This window comes from Cervus elaphus, chromosome 28, assembly GCF_910594005.1.
Source record: "Cervus elaphus chromosome 28, mCerEla1.1, whole genome shotgun sequence".
NCBI classification, from domain to species: domain Eukaryota; kingdom Metazoa; phylum Chordata; class Mammalia; order Artiodactyla; family Cervidae; genus Cervus; species Cervus elaphus.
The window spans coordinates 60,369,435-60,392,097 of record NC_057842.1 but is presented as its reverse complement, the minus strand read 5'-3'; the positions used below and the strand labels follow the sequence as shown (position 1 = coordinate 60,392,097).

At 48.5% G+C, this 22,663-nt stretch overlaps 1 protein-coding gene across 2 annotated transcripts in view; it reads right to left on the bottom strand.

Annotated features, from left to right (window-relative positions):
- BACH2 (BTB domain and CNC homolog 2) overlaps positions 1-17,810 on the bottom strand; it is a 374,567-nt gene extending 356,757 nt beyond the window's left edge. The window contains exon 1 of one of the 2 annotated variants that reach the window (XM_043889800.1): positions 17,310-17,810. The gene's annotated coding sequence lies outside the window, so the exon portion shown is untranslated. The remainder of the gene's footprint in view (positions 1-17,309) is intronic. The other variant, XM_043889801.1, reaches the window with a different exon arrangement.
- Between the last annotated feature and the right edge of the window lie 4,853 nt (positions 17,811-22,663).

Here is a 22,663-nt window from a genome sequence, read left to right as displayed (position 1 = left end):
TTGCTTCTCTCACTGGACATCATATTTCTAAGATTAACCCATATGGATGTATGCATTTTTGTTTAACAAACGCTCACCTAGAATTTATTACATGGCAGTCACTCTCCTAATCATGTCACAAATATGAACTCATTTCATCTTTCTAGCAACCCTATCAGGCAGACACTATTCTCTACCCCATTGTACAGGTAAGGAAACGGATGGGCAGTGAGGTTAGGAAACTTGTTCAAGGTCACAAAGCAAGTGGGAGACCCAGATTTTGAACCCAGGCAGAATCCTTGCTCTTAAACACACCTCGCACGCCCTCCTGTATGTGGTGTTATTGCCTTTTTTTTCCACAGCCAAACAGGATCTCAATGGGTAAGTACAGACAAATGAGTTAACGGAATACAATGCTGATGAGCATTTGGGTTGCTTCTGGGTTTTGCTCTTATGAGCCAATGTTTCTTTGAACATTCTTGTCAGTGTTTCTTTTCTTAAAATTTATTTTTAATTAGAGGATAAGCGTTCTACAATGTTGAGTTGGCTTCTGCCATACAACATGAAGCAGCTGTAGGAACACATACATCCCCTCCCTCTGAAGCTGCCCTTCCATCACCACCAGCCCCATCCCATCCCTCCAGGTTGTCAGAGAAGCAGGCTGAGCTCCCGAGTTACACTGCAACTTCCCATTAGCTAGCTAACTTACATATAGTAATACAGATATTTCAATGCTACCTTCTCAATTTGTCCCATGCTCTCCTCCCCAGTGTCCACACGTCTGTCCCTACATCTGAGTCTCTATTCCTGCCCTGCCATTAGGCTCATCAGTACCATTTCTCTAGATTCCCTGTATATGCATTAATATACGATATTTGTTTTCCTCTTTCTGACTTACTTCACTCTGCAAACAAACTCTACGTTCATCCACCTCAGTTCAGCTAACTCAAACCCATTCCTTTCTACAGCTGAGTAATGTCCCACTGCAGGTTCCTCAGATGGCTCAGCGGTAAAGACCCCACCTGCTAAGCGGGAGACGAAGGTTCAAAGGGTCAGGAAGATCCCTTAAGAAGGAAATGGCAACTCACTCCAGTGCTCTTGCCTGGGAAATCCGCGGACAGACGAGCCTGGCGGGCGAGAGTCCACGGGGTCGCCAAGAGTCAGATGTGACTTGCTGACTAACCAGCAACAAATATCCCATTGTACACAGGTACCGCAGCTTCCTTATCCATCCTGAAGCACATGAGTGAGACTTCTTCCAAAATGTGTATCTAGGAGTAAGACTGCTTGACTGTTAAGTCAGTAACAGGTTGAACTTGGTTCAGTAATAAGCTGTTCTTCAACGTAATTGTATCAAGTGATGCCCCTACTGCGGCTGCTGCTGCTAAGTCACTTCAGTCGTGTCCGACTCTGTGCGACCCCACAGACGGCAGCCCACCAGGCTCCCCCGTCCCTGGGATTCTCCAGGCAAGAACACTGGAGTGGGCTGCCATTTCCTTCTCCAAACACTCCTACTAACTATCTACAAGACCTTCCAAGCACGCACATCCTCACCAACACATGGTCATGTCAGATACGTGAACATCTGCCGATCCAGAGAGAGTGTATGGCGTGTTGCTGTCATTTCACTCAGCATACATTATTCAGCGAGCCATTTGGGCTTCTTTGGTGAAGTGCTTGTGCAAGTGTACGCATGTACAGTATCATTTTCCGACTGGGCTGTCTGGCTTCTTCGTACCAATTTGTGTGTTCTTTACACACGCTGGAACAGTACCACAGATGTCCCACAGACATCACCAACCACGCTGGGCATGTTTTCTTACTCCTCATGTCTTAATGAACTGAAGTTCTATTCACATTCTTTCAAACAATTAAAGTGAAGGCCTCCTCACACATTTTAAACTTTCTGTACTATTACAGAAGAATTTTCTAGGTCTGCACTTGAGAGTCCTTCATATCCCTTCATTAATTTTTTCTTAAGAAGGTCTTACTTGGGAATGGTCAGGAAAAGTATACTGACAGTGACTGACATGGAATGATAAAGCTGATGAACCTGACATCTATAAGATCTCGAAGGATATCAACTAGGTAATTAGGACCATTTCAGCAAATCCCACAATCATTCTAAGGACATAAACAGATTCAACTCCTCCTGTTAAGGCCGTCCTGGTGCCCAATCTTTGCCAGCTCTCTTTTCTTCCAACTCCGACCACGCTTACCTCAACTATTCATCCTGGCCCTTGATCACATCCTGCTGTGTGCACTGAACTTCAAATGCTTCATGCTTATCTATGTCATCTCCAGAAATACTAACTTCCCTACCGTCTGGGACCATGCTTTCTACTGGGTCCGTATTCCACACACCATAACCTGGGCTTAACAGAGTTCCCTGCAAAGAGCAAGCCCCTCGACAAGTAATTCTCTATTTGCACAGTAAGTAAATTTAGGACAAATTAAGAGAACTTCAGAACCAACAGATATAACACAAACATTATAAGACTGTACAAAGTCAAAACATAAGTTAGTTAGAGAGATATCTGACAAAAGTTGAGCGGGAAGAAAACACTGATGTGCATCTGAAATGGAAGCCTGGGAACAGACTGTAAGGAGCTTTAAAGGCTCTTCTGAGGACTCTGAGTCTTTTCTATGGACAGTGAGAAGCCACACGTGATTCTTGAGGGACAGTCGCTAAGTTCATTCATTCAACAGATACATGCTTAACGAGCAGCCTGTAGCGTCACTTTTTCCGGCCCCTGGACTTACTCAGTGACCAAAGGAGACAAAGACCCAGGAGTGTGGAGCTGACTTCATAGTGAGGGAGACGGATGGACAAGCAACCTCATATACAGGAGGTCAGAGGGTGAGAAGAGCCTCAGAGAAAAGGAAGGACAAGAGTGGGTGCCTGGAAAAGAGGGTGGTCCCCCCACTCCACAGGGTCGGGGAAGGCCTCTCTGATGGGGCAAGAGACAGCTCAAGGTCGCAGAGGGAGCCTGCGTATCCTCGGGATCTCATGCCACTTTCCCCGGACCTACCAGGCTCTGTGGGCATTTTAACAGCCAGAGGCAAGCCGATGATCCCCGTCCTCTTTCACACCCTGAGTTCTGAGCCTCCTCCTCCCACGAGTACTCCCCATCCGGAGACATCTCTCACCCCATCAGGATTCTCCAACTCAAGGCTGGTGGAAGAATCTTCCCAACACCTTGTCCTCTTTGCCTGCTTTCCCCATGCTCAGGCAGGCCTACCTCCTCCTAATCACTTTGCCAGCAAAGGTGCGTATAGTCAAAGCTATGGTTTTTCCAGTAGCCATGTATGGATGTGACAGTTGGACCATTAAAGAAGGCTGAGTGCTAAAGAATTGATGCTTTCAAACTGCGGTGTTGGAGAAGACTCTTAAAGAGTCCCTTGGACTGCAAGGAGATCAAACTAGTCAATCCTAAAGGAAATCAACCCTGAATATTCACTGGAAGGACTGATGCTGAAACTGAAGCTCCGGTACTTTGGCCACCTGATGTGAAGAGCTGACTCCCTGAAAAAGACCCTGATGTTGGGAAAGACTGAGGGCAGGAGAAGGGGGTGACAGAGGATGAGGTGGTTGGATGGCATCACCAACTCAATGGACACGAGTCTGAGCAAACTCCGGGAGACAGTGAAGCAGAGGGAAGCCTGGCATGCTGCAGTCCATGGGGATCACAAAGAGTCGGACATCACTTAGGGACTGAACAACAAGAAGCTACTCCCTGGATTCTGAGGTCAGAGCCTCCCCTGGGTTTCTTCCTGGGCCTCAGAACCCAGCCTCCTTCCCAGGATGTATTCTTAGACACAGGTGGCAAGCCAGTGCACGCTCCCCTTCCAATTCCCTTCTTGTCCGAACGACCCCTTCCAGAAACCCAGCTCTGGGAAGAGAGAGCAACAGGAGCAGCCAGAGGCACTACGGGGCCTCCATAAGCAAGAGCCCAGGGTCAGGGAGGGGGCTGTGTTGGTGCACATGTGTCCACGTATGTATGCAGGGTGCGTGCATATATACGCACACTCCTGGGTCTGTCTAGGAGCGATGTCAGAAAGGGTGTGTGCATGCAGGCAGGAGCAGAAAGAATCTACGAGAACAAACGAGAAGAGGTGAGTGTTCACACAGAGAAAGAAATGTAAAGACTTGGCAAGAGGAACGAAGAACAAGAGGCAAAGGAAGGAAATGCTACCGAGGAGCAAGACACCAGGGTAAAGAGAGTAAAGGGAGGCATAAGCATTAAAAAGAAAAAATGCGCAGAAGATGGCCAGGAGAAAAAGAGCCATCTAGAACGAACTGTGAGAGAGGCAAGACTGACGCAAAATTTCAGCTAGCAACATTCTCATTTTGCGTTTCTCTTTAAAGCATTTCCTATTTCCCAGATCAAGGCTAACATAGCAGGCAAGGCGCAAAGGCCACTGGCTCTAGCAGCTAGGAAGCTAGTGAGGCAACGTTTCTAAAGATGAAGTGTTCAGAAAGAAAAAAATCTGCATAAAGGTAAATGTAGGCGCTGATTTCACAGTCTAGAAATTCAGTTGCTTTCACTACAGAATGCAAAAAGGAAAGGTCCTGGGGTAAGACCTCTGTGGTCTCACCGAGCTAAGATAGCGATCTCTGATGGTCTGGCCAAACTGCAGGCAAAACAAACCAAAGCTGAAGAGCAGAAGAAAGCTCCCACAAACAGATGCAAGCAGAGAGGCTGCAACTGACACATGCACACCTAAACTCCCTGTGACGCCCGGGGTCTGCGGGGCTCAGCCCGTCAGCCCTGGGAACGGGGCAGCACCGTCCTTCCTGTCAGAGCTGCCCCTCCTCACTCTGACTCGCATTTTCTGTTACCCTTCCTCTTGGGATCGACAATGACTCACTCTGCAATCAGCTCGTCAGCGGTCCCACCACCCTCCACAATCGACGCTGTGGAGAAGGCTGGCGGCTTGGTGGACCAGAGTCCGGACCGGTTTTTTCCTTTCTCTGTTCAGGGAGGATTTGCTTTTCAGCCACATTTCCCTCAAAACACAGCCCCGCCGGGAGATGCTTACTGCACAGATTTCTAAACGATGAAATGATCTGAGTTTGGCGACTTGGTCATAACGAAACTAAAAACAGTAAGATGAAAAAACAATAGTGTGATCATCACACCTACAAAAAACAACTTTAAACTTGGGTGAAATCAAGAGATCAGAAAAAAAAAAAAGCTCAAACTAATATTTTCCAACCTTTCACTAACAGCTCGGGCTAAAACCACATGTTTTGAAGGTCTTGCACTGTGTTATTATTAGAAGTCACAATTCTATTGATACTGATGAGTCATTCGTATCGGCGGAAACCAAGAACTTCCATCAACATCATGTTACACACAGTCACTGTGGCTTGGCTTTTTCTTTATTACTGGTCAAAGCTGCTTCAGAATGCTTATTGAAGCTGAAAAAAAAAAAAAAATGGAGGCAAACTCCACAAGGATGTGTAAAGCTTTCCTTTCCCTAACTGATCTCACTTGAATCATCTTTCTCAAGATAGTTCAGGATGCTCTGATCAACTGTATCTGCAAAAGGAAGTTTATTTATAAACCTCAAAAAAAGTAACATTTTCACTTTCCGATGAAAATAAGCAGAACTGAACTCCAAAAACAAACAGCGAAACCTTTTCTGAAAACACATGCCAACTTTAAAATGACCCGAGGTCAGGTTTGAGTTTTTTTTTTTTTTTAACCTTAATAACATGCAACAGATACAAACAAAATCTGTCATTACTTAAGGACGTGAACCACATAAAACAAAGTGGGGCTGGCTGCCGAACACCTCCTGCCCACTGCCCCGGTCCAGGCGCACACGCTTCACTGACACAGGGAGAAGTGGGTCAGATCTGGGTCACACCAGGAAAACCTCAGCTAACTGTTCAGAAGAGTTCCCTCTGGTGCTAGGGAGGCAATAACAGCAGAGTCCCTTTCTCTTACTCTCATCCCCCCTCCCCTCTCCCTATAAAGAGCCCCAGAAAATTAAAAGGAAGTAAAAATCGGTTTTCTCTGGGGGCTTCCCAGAAATACCGTGATGCCCAAGCAGTCACTAAGCTAGAAACATGCCCAGTTTTCTACCCCGGGGAAACAAAAGCTGTGTCTGGTTGATGGAGGGAGAAGGGAACCCAGCTCGGCCACGACCACAGATCTGAAAATAGTCTCGCTGCAGCGAGTGGCCGAGGTGCTCTCCAAGGCGGCGCTGGTGCTGTGGGCCGCCGGCCTGGGGCCAGCTGAGGGCTGTGACAGCCGCATGAGTCAGCACCCGCGGCTGCGAGGAAACTGCTGACACGCCAAACGGCTCTCCAGACAGGAGGTGCACACGCCTACCCGGCAAAAACAAAAACAAGGTACATGCAAATCGGCAAACAGGAACCTCTGTCCCCTCACCGCTCCTGTTTTCCAAGGTCCAGCCCCGAGCAGACACAGGCCAGACGCGGCGCAGAGAGGCCGCTGCTCAAAAAGCGGGGGTGACAACCAAAACTCCTGAAGAGGGGAAATAAACAACTCGCTCTCCCTGTTGGGATGCGGGAACAGCTGCACTCAAATCGCACGAGCCAGTTCATTTTCACCAGTTTTAATTTTAACTGGATTTAACTGCTTTTCCTCCCTTCTGACAAAAATCAAAATAGTTGCCCGATCGACCACAAAAACTGCTAACAGACAAGCACAGTTCCTGTTTTTCAGAGGGGACTTACTTTCAAACCCACAACGTCGAGATGTTTAACACAAGTGGAAATTTAAAATTTATTGTTTGATGTGGGAGCTTAAACCTGTACACGAACTCGGATCCCACGAACGTCCTGGTGTAATCACGTCTCAGGCTGGGTCCTACACGTCTTTTCACCTTCTTTCTCTCACCGAATACTGGACCCAAAACTCCAGAGGGAAACGGGTTATTCGGAACTCAGAACACATCGTCCCACACAGAAACACCACCATGTTCAGGATATTCCATGAAGGTTGTCTCAAATTTAAAATTCGAATCAGAGGTTACATTTGTTTTAAAAGAGAAAATAACAGAATAACAATAGTTCCAAAGCCAATTAAAAACTAAAGAAAACATTATGGAGTGACTGTTTGAAACACCTCCTTAGAGGCAGTCTTCTAGGTGAGACTTTCAGACTTTCTCCAGTTTCCCTCTGGTTCTCCAATATGACCTTTCGTGGTTAATTCCACTTTAAAATGCATGACACTCTCCTATTTTGCCATAACATATCATCAGGAAACTCTTTTATTGGCTGTGAGTTTCGATTTTTTTGTTGCTGTTGTTCCAAAAAATTCACCAAGAGTTGGAACAGAAAAAAAAAAAAGGAAGGAAGAAGAGCTACAGAGAGGGGGTATCAGACAGAGGAGACCAGAGAGAAATGGCGTCAGAGACACAGGAAAGCACAGACGCAGCCCTAAGACAGAAGAAGATACGAATTAGGGAGCGGTCCCCCTGCTAGACAGCGTCCTCCAGAGAGCAGGGCCTCCTGACCCCCAGAGCATCAAAGGGGAGCACGGCAGGACATTTCCCCGGACTGACACTAGATGGCGCCATCAACTCAACATAGCATGGTTGCCGGCGGAGTCTGCCTGGGGGAGGGGCAGGGTGGAAGCCGGCTCAGACTCATCCCCACCGGGCATTCAGAAGGCAGCAGGTCTATCTGACAGCAGCAGGGTTGGGACGTCCCTGGTAGTCAGGTGGTTAGAACTCGGTGCTCCCAACGCCGAGGGCACAGGTTCAATCCCTGGTCAGGGAACTAAGATCCCACATGCCAAAAAAATAAAAATTATTAAAAAAAGCGTAATGTCATTGAACAGTCAACCTCTCCAAGTGTCCACTTGTCACCACCAGTCATGCTCATGGCACGGGGCATGTCACTTTTGAAACAGACTTATCAACTCAATTTGTAATCAGTAGAAGTGTAGGGTGGGGAGGCAGATGGGTGAAATCCACTCTTTTTTTTTTCTTCTCCTTCTTTTAAAAATTCAACATTTGGGATGGGGAACACATGTAAATCCATGGCTGATTCATGTCAATGTATGGCAAAAACCACTACAATATTGTAAAGTAATTAGCCTCCAACTAATAAAAACAAATGAAAAAAAATAAATAAATAAAATTCAACATCTAAGGATAATAGAGTATTTCAGGTTCCCTGCTACTGACTAACTGACAAAAATTCCTAGTTATAGACCAAGTGGTTTTCCCCTGAACCTCCGTTTAAATGTCAAATAACACACCATCTTGCTACCCAGGTTTATGCAATCAGATCGAGTGTCTGGCAAGAGAAAGGTGATGCTTTCTGACAAACGTATTATCACATTAAAAATCATCTGCTCTTCCTATTTTTAATACTACTGTGTGGTTTATACATTCTAATCTGCTTGCCCATATTCTCTGTCTCCATGGTTGGATTTATACAGAGCGCCCTCTTTGCTCAGAAAGTTCCTGCCATCACCAGGTTACCAGTGTATGAGATTCTACTAGCCCCATCGCTAGGGATTTTACTTCTTTCACTTTATCTCCTATTAATAAGCTGATGCTTCAGAAACAAGTAATACACTTGGTTGTTGCTGCTCAATCCCTGGGTTGGAAGATCCCCTGGAGAGGGGCATGGCAACCCACTCCAGGATTCTTGCCTGGAGAATCCCATAGACAGAGCGGCCTGGTGGGCTTCAGTCCACGGGGTCGCCAAGAGTCGGACACGACTCCACACCTAAACAACAACAACAAGAGACAGTTTTCATAAAATCCTTTTCTGAGATTGGTTTTGAAAGTCAAGGAGGGGACTGGTTAAGTGCACTGGGCGGCCTCAAGGAAGCAGAGCAGAGAGTGAAGTCAGGACAGAAAGTGGACACCGGGAGAACTCACAGCAAGCCTGCCTGGCTTCTTCCCAATGAAGTCAAGGTCATCACCCCAACACCGATCTTCTCAAGGAGACACATGAGAAGCAAGGGTTAACTCTAAGTCAGTCTACATTTTCCACTTGCTGAATGGGTAATAATATCTTTTATAGTTAATTTCATTTTTTTTTCAGTTTGACTCTTCAGGGCTCATTCATTTGCATAATATGGAAGCCTGAACCTCTATAGATGTTCTACAAATCAGTGCAAGTAATTCTCACACTAAATCAGCAGCTTTAAATTAAGCTCATCATTGTTTGCATAGAAATCTTTATGCACTCATCTGCTTGATTTTTTTAATCACTTAAAACCTCCAACAGTGACACGCTAAGCATCTCCCCATTTAGCCATCTCCAAAATTTGAACTAAATACTGAAAAATAAGCACAGTACAGTCATATGCTTGATCATTTCCCAAATTGAGCTTCAAGCGTATGCTTAAACGTTCCAGCAGCTCCAAGGATAATGCCGCTTGACTAAAGATGACAACTTGGACGTCCGGCCCAGGACACAGCTGAGTCAGCATTCTAAACAGTCACCCTGCAAACCCGGGGTAATTGGGGTCACGACCAAACCAACTGCCTAGCGGAGTCCTTTAAAATCATTCAAATCTCCTGTTGAGAGTTGCAACATGCTAATCTGGCAAGATAATCTCTTCCTGAAATTAACTAGGATGGAGCAAAGGTTACCTGTTTTTATCTGTTACTAGCAGCTAATATTTCTCATTATGAACTCTGATGGAATTGGTTCTGAATGAAATTTTTCCTTCTCAGTAGAAAAAAAAAAAAAAAAGCAAGCAAGCTATAAACAAATTCTTCACTTAACAGGAGGGTGGGAGCATGAGTTACAGAAAAACCCTGGGAAGAGAGTCATAGGATTCATGTTCTGTGTCTACTTCTTCCTGTGTCTTGGCATGTTATCACTTCCATCCTCTGAATCCTCAGACGGACGCTGAGAACTGAGGAATGCAATTATCAGAAGATGAGTTAGGTGAAAGGAGAAGGACAAAGGATGCATTCACTCAGGCTCACTGAGAAATTATTTTCCAATTTTTTCTTTCAGATAGATGTCAATAAAATATCCAATAGAGTGAGATGGCCTATATTTTCACTTCTGAGATGTGATGGAGAGCAAAAAGGAAGAGGGGGTGCAGAACAGCAGGTGTTTAAGAGAACAGGTTCTAGCATCAGACACCTCACGTCCAAACCCAGCTCAGCCACTCATTAGCCAAGTGACATCCATGCCTCAGTCTTTAATGATCACACCTGCCTCCGGGTGGTTATATGAATTGAGTAGTTAATATGAAGAACACACACTTAAGACTCCCAACATAGGTTAGCTATCATAGGAAAAAAAGGAGAGAGAGGCGTTTTAGCACATAATAAATCCATTTGTTTTAAACAGACGCTGTCTGCACTCCTAAATTGTGCTAAGAACAGTCTGTATAATCATCCTGGGTCTGCAGAGGCTGGAGACCCTGCCGGTCTGGGACAGGCAGGGGCTTCTGATCAGCTGGACTCTGATTTTCACCAAAGCCCCTCGCCCCGGGGCCCACGCATATTAGACAACTGGGAGGGCATGCCTGCAGGTTCTGATCACTCAAATATTGTCCAAATGACCCTCAACATGCCCAAAACAAGAATGCTAACTTGCATTTTTTTTTCCAGTAGGGAAACAATATTCTTGGCAATTAATTCTGTTTTTATCAGGTTCTAAAGACACAGGTAAATAAATCAATTCTGGACTCTGTATACAGGAACCATTATTGGCCAAAATGACTCAACAGGTTATACCATGGTTGATGCAATATTCCAAAGGGCCACAGATAGGAGGGAATTAATAGGCTTGGGAGACTTCTTGTTTAGTTGGTCAGTCATGTCCAGCCCTTTGAGACCCCACGCACTGCAGCACGCCAGGCTTCCCTGTCCTTTACTGTCTCCCGGAGTTTACGCAAAGTCATGTCCATTGAGTCAGTGATGCCATCCAACCCTCTCATCCTCTGTCATCCCCTTCTCCTCCTGCCCTCAATCTCACAGCATCAGGGTCTTTTCAAATAAGTCAGTTCTTCCCATCAGGTGGCCAAAGTACTGGAGTTTCAGCTTCAGCATCAGTCCTTCCAATGAACACCCAGGACTGATCTCCTTTAGGAATGACTGATTGGATCTCCTTGCAGTCCAAGGGACTCTCAAGAGTCTTCTCCAACACCACAGTTCAAAGGCGTCAATTCTTCAGTGCTCAGCCTTCTTTACAGTCCAGGGAGAGTAGGGGGAAACCTAGCTAGTTTCAGACAGGTTCAGATGGCAGCTGACTCCATAATTCCTTGGGCTAGGCTGCCCCAACCTCCCATCCAGGTCACACCCCCTCCAGCATATCCTCCAGTGCATATAATAACTTTCCCTGTCAGAGTCTGCAATAAGTCATCTGTGGCTATCTGATAAATGTCATCCCTCCTACTAGATGGGGTGCTTCATGAGGTCAGGGCTGGAATGGGGCTTGCTCCCCAAAAGCATCATGTTCACCCAGCACTACATCTGCCATGTAAGGGATACTCAATATCTGTTTAGTGAAGGAATGAGCCACTTGCCTCTAAAGTATGCCACTTCTGGACACCTGGCCCATTTTATGCCATCCATGAGCTCCCGATAATTAGGAGAATACAGGATGGAAGAATATAAAACCTGCCTATAATCTGTAGATCCTGGGAGACTAAGCGAACTCGCTGAGCGGCACCTTGACTTTGGTTTTCTACGGATAAGAACAGGAATAACCACACTGGGATCTCCCAGCTTTAAACTCCAAAGTCTAAGCCTTTTACGGGGTAGACACACGCAGCCTGAGGCAACTCCTGAAGCATCCACAGAAAGTGGCAAGGGAGAGACAAAAGGACGGAGTAAGACTGGAATTTTGACAATGGACTTGGAAATGCAGAATGCTTCCCTCTGCACTAAGCTGGAGTCCGTCCACATGCCAGCTGCTGGCTCAGGAATAAATGAAGATAATCACGAGAAGCATGGGAAAGCTGGAAATAGGAGGATGGCAGCACTTGGGGAAAGGGAAGCTGAAAGCTGACTCAAGCAGGAGAGAGAACCAGTAACCAGGCAGCCACTGGCAGGGGCATCGGTGCCGTGTCCTCCACCAGGAGTGGAACAAAGAGGTCAGGGAGGCAAACGACACATCTCAGCACCAAAGGCCAATTTATAATCAGGCTGAGGAACAAAAGAGAAGTTAACCAGGGTAATGTGCTGGAGAAGCCGTGATTATGAGGTCACTGGGGAAGACTGAGAGACATTTTGGCTGTAATTCCAATGACGAGGATGAAGAAGTACGTGAAATGCTTTCAGATTGGGAAGATTTATTATTTTGGAAAAAAGTAGCTCAAGGAAAAACAAAAGCAACATTCCTGCCTGATTTTTGAAGGACTGCCACTAGTAGGACCAGGTTCAATTTCCATATTCTTTAGAAAAGAAATGGTCCTTGAAAAGGACACACTGGTGCTTCTGAGACTTCCAGCTTCAGGGAAGCTGAGTGGCATGCTGATGGTGAGAGTAAGTTTCAGTCTTCAGGAAACTGACATTTGAAATTAACAAGAAAAAAAGGTGGGGGGAGTAAAAGCCTTAAATTGACAAAGAAACTACTTTTCTATTAAATATCATCACAGACCAAAAAATAAAAAAAGATGAGTAATAATTCTGGGCAATCTGAGTTTACAAAATGTTTAATTCATAGCAGGTTTCAGTTTGGACTTGAACAATGTGTAAATATTTACACGAAATTTAAAAATGGGACAAGAATAGGTTATATGCTGTCATCGGCAATCCAGGAGCGATTTTCTATCATTCCAAAGGCCTTGGTACTGCTTTCCCTAACACGGCTTCAGCTCTGCCAAAAGCTTCTTTTCTTCTCCAGAGTAATGCCAGGTTTTGCAGCCAGCCCTGACTTCTGAACTGCTTGTGCCTCTGATAGGGTCCTATGTCACTGGAACCTTCCTGACAGGCAGATGTGGTGCTTGCTGCATGAATCACTGATTTTGACAGATTATGTTGCATCTTACATTGTTCCCTATTCCTTGTACTCCAGGGTAGAGACGGGGTTCTCTGTATGCTATGACCCCCAACGCCAAGCCCAGTCATTGACTCTGGGCTAGACTGTGTATACAGGACAGGGAAATAACCTTTAGACAGCCAGGGCAACACACACTGCCTTCTGAGGGAATCCTTTCCAATGAGAACCTTCCTCTTCTGTAGAATGGGCACAATGCCTGCTTTTCAGGGTTGCCTTGAGGAGTCGAGGAAGGAAATGAGGAGTCAATGTTCAGGGAAAGAGGCAGGACTGTTTCTGGCACATGGTGAACATTCAATAAACCACAGCTATTGTTTTAGTGGGTGCTGGCAAATGTCAAATTCTCCTGGAGGAGTCCTTAGGCATTAAACAGCCATGTTACCCAATCTGGTCAATAACAATTAGATAGAGGGCAAGTGACCCAAAGAAATAGATTATTTACCTGCAAAGGATTATATGGTGCCCTTGGTATTAATTATATGGCCTTTCACATTGTATTCTCTGTTAAAAAGAAAGCTATCAATCCCTGAGTGGGACTCAGTGTTGATTTCATTTGATTCCGTTTTGGGTTTTTTGCCTTTTTCAATTTTCCTGACCACAGTTAACCATTCACTTGGTGTAGACTCAAAAATCATCTACGATGTGTCAGCCTTTAGGAAATAGCCAAAGACAGAAATGTTAACAGTAAGACGTTCTAGCTAACTCAGGAGTGGGCAGCCTACAGACCAGCCCCAGCACTTACAATGTTTCTGCCCAGTGTTATTAAAAAAAGTGTGAGCAAATACTTAGAAAGTAGGGGATTCCACATCAAAACCCTGATATCCAGCTTCCCTCAGAAAAATCAGACAGCGGGGCGACACAAAGCCACTATTCCCAGCGCTTCCCGCCTGATGGCAAGGAGCTGGGATGGTGCAGCGGGTGCCTGCCACTCCACGCCATGCCCCCTCCTCGACGGTGAGCAAGGAAGATGAAGGGCCCCAAGTTCGCGAACTATTAAGGATCTCAAGAAGAACAAGAGCAGAAGATGAAACCACGTGTGAGGTCCTTCTGAGAGGGGAGGGGTCCTGGGCAACGGTGCAGGTCACGTGCCCACCAAGCCGGTCCTGCTCCCCACCCCTCAGTCAGACAGGAGGGTGTTTATGTATCTGAGTATAAGCCAACATTTTCAAGAAGCCAGACACTGCACCCACTGAAATCTGAGGTAGACAAAAACTAGGGCAGTGAAGCCCAGCCCCGCTGAGCTAGAGAGCCACTAGGATCTCTCTCCTCCCTTGTTAAGGCTGGATCCATCCCAGAGACACTAAGCAGGACTTAATCCAAGTAAAATTAAACTGCTCACAACAATACAGATTGGCCTGAGCCCTTTTGTCGGCGTCCCGGGAGCCTCGATCACCAATTCTGAGGAACAGTTCACAAGCACTAATGAGGAGGTCCTGTTGCCTGTGCAGGCAGTGGGCTCAGAAGTGAAGGGCTGGCCTAGGAGAGATGTGAACCTGACCATCTGTCTCTCTGCGACTCACTTTGATCACTAAATGAATTGCAACAAATTGAAGAGCACATGGCTAGAGTTAATTGTCTCATCTGTAATCTGACCCTACTTTTAGGCAGTTATTATTACCCTCTATCAGGTGGGAACATTTCCCACCATCGCTGCAAAATGCATTTTCCTGATGAACTGTAATGGATCATTAAATTCCATATGAGGATAACAATACTTTGCACTTCTGCAGTGCCTTTCATCCAGGGATGTCAGAGTACTTTACAAATAATTAAGCCCCTCACACTGTAGCCAGAGGTGAGTGACTGAAAGGGACTGGCCTAAACACACTGAGTCAAAGGCATAATTCAAAAGAAAGAAAATGAATGGCTTTCTCTCACACACTAGAAATGCTGAAAAGTTATGGGGGTGGGGGAGAGGGGTTCCCTGACTCCTTCCCTTTCTTTCTGCCTTACCTCTTCTCCTTTATTGCAGATCTTCACATGTAACATAAAAAAATGGATAGGTAAGTAACAGATGCTCATATAATTTAGCTATGAGCTCACAGACACATACATGAGGAGAACGCTCTTCCATGTAATCCTGGCATATACAGCATGAACTGACATTTCAATCCACCTGCAGAACTGACAGATACAGAATTAACACGTTTATGATTACCAAATGGCAAACATAAAGCCTTCCAAAATCCAAAATGAAAATATTACTCGTCACAAATAAAGTACATTCTAACAAAACTTCTTTATTCCATGGTTGTGTTTTCCATATCTGGGACGCTCATCTGAATGATATTCAAGTTTCAGGAACAGCAAATAGGATGGAAGTGGGCAATCATCACATACTTTTTTTTAAAAGCAGAACACTAGAAGGGAAAAACATTTCAGCCACTCAAAAGTTTTGTGGTGAAATTATAAACTGAAAAACTGCATTTATAATGGAAATGCTGACAGACCTTTCAGGGGAGCATTTTGATGCAACACTGTTATTTAGCCATCTCTCTTACAGACTGAAGGCTAATTCTAACAAGATGTCATTTTGACTCACATTTATTATTACCTGTAAGAATGAAAACCGCCCTGTACTCACAAGCTGTGAGCTTCAGGAGCAGCAGGGTGGGGCAATCTCACATAGTAAGCCAGACGCCGCTGCCTTACCAAAACAGCCCCTCCACCAACCGAGGGGCAGCCTTTCCCTCACAGCTTTCATGTCAGCCAGAGCCTTCGCAGCTCAACATGCCTTTCCTACATGTTACATTTTAATGATCTGAGAAAACCGTTATCAGAGTTAACATCTCTAATTTTACTCTAAACAGACAAAAGCAAAATATCTCATTAGGCATCATCTCCGCCAAGGTTCCCACTAGGCAGGAAAGGATTTTTATCTAAAGTAATTACCCATTTTACTTAAATACACTCAACAGATGAAATTTACACCGGGAGTGAGAGACTGCAGCCCTAGACCGCGAAGGTGAAAGCCGAGGAGCGCTGCGTCCCGCCGCTCCCCCCGCCAGGCGGCCGAGAGAGCGCAGCTCTGCCGGGGCTGGGCGGCCTCGTCCCCCCTGTTTCCCGGGGGTCACGGGTCGTCGAGACGACGGTGACCAGACAGGCAAATTGCGAAGCGCTCCTTCTCCGGCCACAGACAAAACCATCTGACGGCGGTGCGGGAACTTCCCCCCAAGTTATCAAACTCGCCTACATGCGAGACGGTGCTGCAGGTACCTCGCGCGCCCACGACCCTGGAAGCCTGGGGTGCGCGGTCCCTTTCACACGCACAAACCCGGCTCTGCCCGCTTCCTCCCACGGTCCCGAGTTCTTGCAAATCCCCGGCCAAACCGAGGTCGCCTAGGTGCTCACTCGAGTCCCCTCTCGCGGGCAGCTAGGGTAGTCCAAGGAGTGCCAACCGCCTCCCTCTCCATGGGTGCTCGGCTCCTGAAAAACTGCGAGACCCCACAGGGCGCCTCTGCGAGGGCGCGGTGGAGAGGTGTCCCCTGGATAAACTCCTCTCCTAGGTGGAGCCCAAAAGGGGTTTGCAGACTGAAGTGCAGGCAGGCAGAAGAGGGGGTGTGTGTTGCACTTTGATTTCATGCAGAATCGTGGAAGAGGAAGGTGCAAGATTTTCCTGTCTGAAGGCACGAGCCCCTCGGTTCGAGCTCCCCGGGACTCATGCCAATGACCCGGTCCTTGGCTCGTAGCTTTCGTACCCAGCGCGCAGCCCAAGGTCTGCGCCGAGAGTCCCTGGGCTACCTCTTCCCGGGACCCTAAACTTGGGCTTTGATACCCCGCCAGTCGCTGTAGTCTCAGCTACCCGGCGGCGACTGACAGCCGAGCGCAAAGCGGCGGCTGACAGCCGAGCGCAAAGCTTCGCGGAGCAACCCCGGGCGCCGACGCCGCGAGCTGGGAGGAGGCCGCCCGGCCTGGCACCGCGATCGCGGGCCGGGGGCCCGAGCGCAGGGCCGTGGGTCTGACAGCTGCTCCGGTCGCGCGGACGCGCGCCTCCCTCCAGCCCGCCCTCCCCACGCCTGACTTATTACCCTCTGCTCCTCCTCCCCCTGCTGTTCCAAAACACCCGTCGACGCGAGCAAAATACAATGCCGCCTCGCCCGCCGTAAACAGCCGGGCGAGAGAGCGCACGGCCGGAGCCGTGCGTCCGCCTGCTCAGCTCCCACCCCCTTCCCGTTCCTAGAAAATGCCATCAAAGCGGGCAGGGCGCTCGGCTGGCGGCTGCGTGCGCGCCCGGCAGCCGCGGCTCCCTTCCCGCGCCGCTTCCTCACGCCTCCCCGCCAGTCGGGCGAGCCCGCTCCCCCCGCGCCCCCTCCCCGGCCAACTTGCCCCGCCGCGGGGGCCCGGGACCCGCGGGCCACGGACTCACCTCGCCAGAGAACTTTGCGTTCTTCTCCGTCTCCTCCTGCCCGCGTCCTCCCAGCCCGCAGCCCCCTCCCGGCGGTCGGCGGATCGGGGAGGGGTGGGGGTCACCGAAAGCTCCCGGAGAGGAGGCGCATCACATGGCAGCGCGTCCCCAGCCCCCCGGGAGTGGCGGGAAGGGGGAGGGGAAGGGTCGAGGGGAGGCCGGGGAGAAAGCGAGAGCCCGGCGGCCGCGGGAGTGGGCAGGCGGGGTGGCGAGGGCGGCGGCGGGCGCTGGCTTTGGCGCTGCTGCGACCGCAGCCGGGCGTGCACGGTGGCCGCTGCCGCTGCTGCTGCCGCTGGCGCTGCCGCTGCTGCTGCTGGCGAGGCGGCGGCTGCTCGGCGCTGTTTGCTCCGCGCCGCGCGGCTCGCGCTCTCCCCGGAACGCCCACACTCTCAATCGCTACATTGTTGACATTCGGCGCTGACGTCACCCGCTCCCCATTCACAATAACTTTACGGGAGCCGGGCAGCGCACCTCCCCGGCCGCTGGGGCGCCGTACGCCCGGCGACTAGCGTAAGCCGCTCCGCGAATGGCGCTCCGGGGGCTGGGGCGGAGGGACACGGGGCGGGCGCGCGCTCGGCCTGCTCGCGGGAGGGGGCGCGCCTCACGCCGCCGCCGCTCTCCCCGCTTTGTGCGGCCGCGCGGCCTGGAGAGCCCCCTGCTCCTGGCCCTCCTGGCCGCCTGGCTCGGTCCGGCCTGGCCGGCGACTCGCCCAGGGGCCTTGAAAGGCCAGGACGGGGGGCGAGAGGGGTGGCTGGAGAGGTGATGGCTGGTGTGGCACGTGGGGAGCGGGCAGAGTCGGGCGCCAGACCCTGGAAGGGGAGTGGGACCTCGAGACCTGGAATTCCGGGCTTGCCTAGCGGTTTCCCAAGAAGGGGCAGGAAAAGATGCGCCGCGGGCCCCTCAAAGCTGACCGGTCCCCCTGTTGGGAGCAGACGGGGTGAGAAAGAGTAGCTTCTGACCTCACGTTGATACTGACTTTGGAATCCTTTCCAGGAGGGCCTCCGCCTGTCCCACCGAGGTGGCCTCTGAGTCCACACGCCAGGGTTTGGAAAGGGGCGCGTGCGATGGCGAAGCTCACCCACGAGCCTGCCTCGCGGCTGCCTCCCCAGTCCCGCTGGGGTCCAGCCCCCTGCCCGCCGCCCACTCCAGAGGCCGCCAGGGTGTTGCTGCTGCACTTGAAGGCCAGCGCGCGGCTGCCCTGTCGGAAGAAAGCTTGATGGTGGTTAGGGTTTTACAGAAAGTAATTAGGACTTCGACTGAAGGAACATTTGCAATAAAAGGGGGTTGTGTTAGTACAGTGCTAGTGCCTGCAACTTTACGCCTGCCAGGGCCGAGAAATTCTGCCACGTTTCCCTGAACACCTATAACTTGGCCCCCTTGTGTACAGGCAGTATTCTGTATTATTACATGTGGTGCTGACTTTTAATGAAGATTATAAAACTTTGGCTCGCTCTACTGAGAGAAGGACCATAAATCGCCCCTGTAAAATGGGCACTGGCATATGCTGAGGAAGCAGCGAAGCGCTGCCCTGGGAGTCTTGTGATATCAGCCAAAGTGTTGCTCTGAACCACCTTCGTTTGAGGGCAGAGTTTTCAAAGGCCCCATTTTGAACGTCTGCGTGGAAAGCTAAGCAATGGCTGCGAGGAAGCGGAAGGGGCCAAGGTAATTTTTCTAGCAGCATTGCAGAGCCTCCTGGAATAGGTTGAGACCCACACTGGGTATTTTCCTCTGCTAGCATCTCCAGTTTTCTGATGAACAGCGGTCCAAGGGGTAGGAGCAGTCTTCAGTCCCCTGGTGCCATGAATCTGGTGCCCCTTTTGACAAAGCATCCTGGCTTCTCAGAGGTCCCTGCCTGGCCTCACCGTCAGGACAGAATTCTGATGATCTGCCTTGGCGGGGCCATTGCTTATAGTCTTCTGAACCGTGATGTTTCTGCATTCCTCATTCTTGTAAGCATGTGAGTGTCAATGTGATAACTTTGCTTTTTAGTAGCATCAAGCAGTGTTTTCTCCCTAGTGCCAGGCTTGAGAAGATCGCTAGGAGGGTGGAGTAGATTAATTTGTTTTGAAAACAATCTGTGTCCGCCCAGCTGTGAATGGAGCTGGGTGCATCACGGTAGATTGTGGTGAGAGGGTGGGGGTTGGCGTTGGTTGTGGTGAGAGGGTGGGGTTGGGGGGGGTGGGGGTGTGATGGAAGCCAATCTTGCCACCTTGTTTCTGGTCCAGGATGAATATGGATACAAGAAAGGCTATTAGGTCATTTCCTATTTGCCAAAGACTCAGAAGGGGAAGTTTCTTAGTTTGAAATTCTCAAGTATGGGATGGGACAGCAATTAGAGGTGCAACTATGATAGGTTGTTTCATTTAGTCACTCAGGGAGGTGGAATTAGAAGGAATTGACCTCTAAGTTAAGTCCAGGACTGCACATCAGGGGCTTCTGTGGCGGCTGGTTAAGACAAAAATCTCTGCCCTGGAGGAGCTGGAAGTCTGATAGGCAGTTAGTTATTTCATTTTCAAAGTCAGAAGTGGGTAATTTGAATTAAAGCCTGTAAAGCATATTCAGAATCACATAAAATTAAGATGGTAAATCAAGAACTGGACACTCTTTACCAGAACTGCTCTAGAGGTCAGGCTGCGGACGGCCTCAGCATCATTGTCATGAGCATTTGTTGGCCATCCCCTGGGCTTGAAATGCTGCTCGGAGCACTAAGGCTTTTACGATGTGAACCAGATGCAGGTCCTTTCCTCTGTATATTCACGGCGGTAACTTGAGTAGAAGTCAATTTATTTCCCATGCCTGCAACTTTCAACCTTTCCTGATATACTGTTCTTCTTACCTAATTAGATGTGTGTGCTGATCCAGAATAGGGGCTTCATCTGTGGTACGTTTCTTAAAGGCAGGATATGATTTCCAGAGACAGTAATTTGTACCATAGTATTGAAGTCAGTAAACTTTGTCCCCAGAAACCCCCTTGATTTTGTAAAATAAAATAGGAAAGACTGAAATATGCAGAAACAAAAAGAGCAAAGGAAGACAGAAGAAAGAAGTGAGCGGTTCTCAAGTCCTTGCTTTTCTCCTCCTCCAGCACCCTCTTAAAGGATCTGAGGGTGTGGAGAAGATATAGTCATTTTGCTTAGGCAGAATTTGAAATGTTGTACCTTGAACAAGACATAGCAGGGCAAAGTTAAAGTCAGATGAGAGAGAATGCAGTATGGTGTTTAGAGGGAGACAATCAAAGACAAAGGGAGGCGAAACACTGGAGGAAATGTCTGTTAAGAAAGTTCTGAGTTCTACTCACTGGGCAAAGTCCTCAGAATTATGACTGAGATTTATTATTTCAAAACCAGATGTTCTGTAGAATCTCAGCTCAGTACTGCACAAGTAACACCTGGAAGAACTGGTGAGATTTGAATAGTTTTGAGTGGTGTTTTGTTCAATAATTGTTCAGCCACCTCTTTGTGGCAGGCACTGTTCTATGAGCTGACGTGCAGAATTCATTCTAGTGATGAGACTGGGGTGGGGGAGAGAGACAGACAATGAAACAAATATATATATTTACATATAAAAAACATACTACTTGACCATATATGTGTGTGTGTGTGTGTGTGTGTGTGTGTGTGTATGTATGTACAGTCTGAGACATAAATGAGCAGAGAACAGAGCTATCTCAGGGGAGAGCTTTTCACACGTGGAGACGAGCAGGTGCAAAGGTCTGAGGCAGGGTGGACAGGGCCAGCAGGGCCACAGTGCCTGATGCAGAAGAGCAGGAAGGGGAGAAGCGGGAGACCGTGCCAGAGAGCTAGCCAGGCTTTTAGTTTAGGTGACATTTACGGGCATTTACAGGGGTTTCTGCAGAGAAGGGACCCTGTCTGGCCTTGGCTCCTAAAAAATCATTTTGTTTGGCAAGTGGAGGAGACAACAAGAGTGAGAACACGGAGAGCATTTAGGAGGCTATCGAGATGGGCTAAGAGGGGGGTGATGGTGATTTGGACTGCAATAATAGCTGCAAATGGAATCTACATATATGTTCAAAGTAAACCAGACGGGACTTACTGATGATTCGGCTGTGGGATGTGAGAGAAATAAGGAGTCAAAGGAAATTCTAGACTTTGGCCTAAATAGCAGATTAGCAGAAATTCCGTTTTGTGAGATGGGGGAGGCTACAGGAGGAACAGGTAATGGGGTAGGGAGGAGTTCAAATGTTTGCATTTGGAGAAAGTAAATAAACGTCAGGCTTCCCCGGAGGCTCAGTTGGTAAGGAATCTGCCTGCAATGCAGGAGACCTGGGTTTGATCCCTGGATCCGGAAGATCTGCTGGAAAAGAAATGGCAGCCCACTCCAGAATTCTTAGCCGGGAAATCCCACGGACAGAGGAGCCTGGCAGGCTACAGTCCATGGGGTTGCAAGAGTCTGACATGACTTAGCGGCTAAACCATCAACCAGCCAACCAACCACCAAACTTCAGACACCTGTTGACGTCTAAGTGAAAACGTTGAGTAAACAATTAAACATGGGAGATTGAGACTTCAGAAGAGATGTCTAGACTAGAGTTGGAAATCTGTGTGTCATCAACACAGAAAGTCTGGGAACGTGGGTGGAGAAGAGAAGAGGTCTGAGGATAAGCCCCGGAGCAGGGCAGCCTTCAGAGGCCAGAAGAGGAATAAAATGAAGATCTGGCCAAGGTGACTGAGAAACAGCGATGGTGAGAGTCGGGGAGAGGGCAGCGTAGCATCCTAGAAACCAAGTGAAAGTGGATGTTTCGAGAAGCAGGGGCCAATCAGTGGTGCCAGTGCTTTGATGCGACTTATTGAAGAGCACGTACCATCGACTCTTTTCTAAATTGAATATTTATTTGTTTTCTGTTTATTTCAGCTGCGCCACAGGGTATATGTGATCTTAGTGCCCCAACTAGGAATGGAACTGTCGCTCCCTGCCGCAGAAGCTCAGTGGTTTAACCACTGGACCCCACCCAGGAAGTCCCCCCCACTGACTTTGAATGATCTGAAGAGCACTGGTGTCTTTGGCAGCAGGGAGTGATAGGGATTCACCCTGGCTGAAGTGAGTCTCGGAGAGACTGGGAGGCGAGAAGGTAGAGGCAGTGGATGTGAACCACTCTCTAGAGGAGCTTTGCTGTGAAAGGCAAAATGGAGACATGGGTAGAGGGTGATGGGAGAAATTAGACCTTGTTGGTAAGAAGAATCCAGTCAAGAGGGGAAACTGTTGAAGTCAAGAGAGAGTGGACAACTTCTAGAGTGAAGTTCTTGAGTCAGGTTGGGTCAGTTCATCCCCCAGCAAGAGCAAGAAGGCGGCTCAGG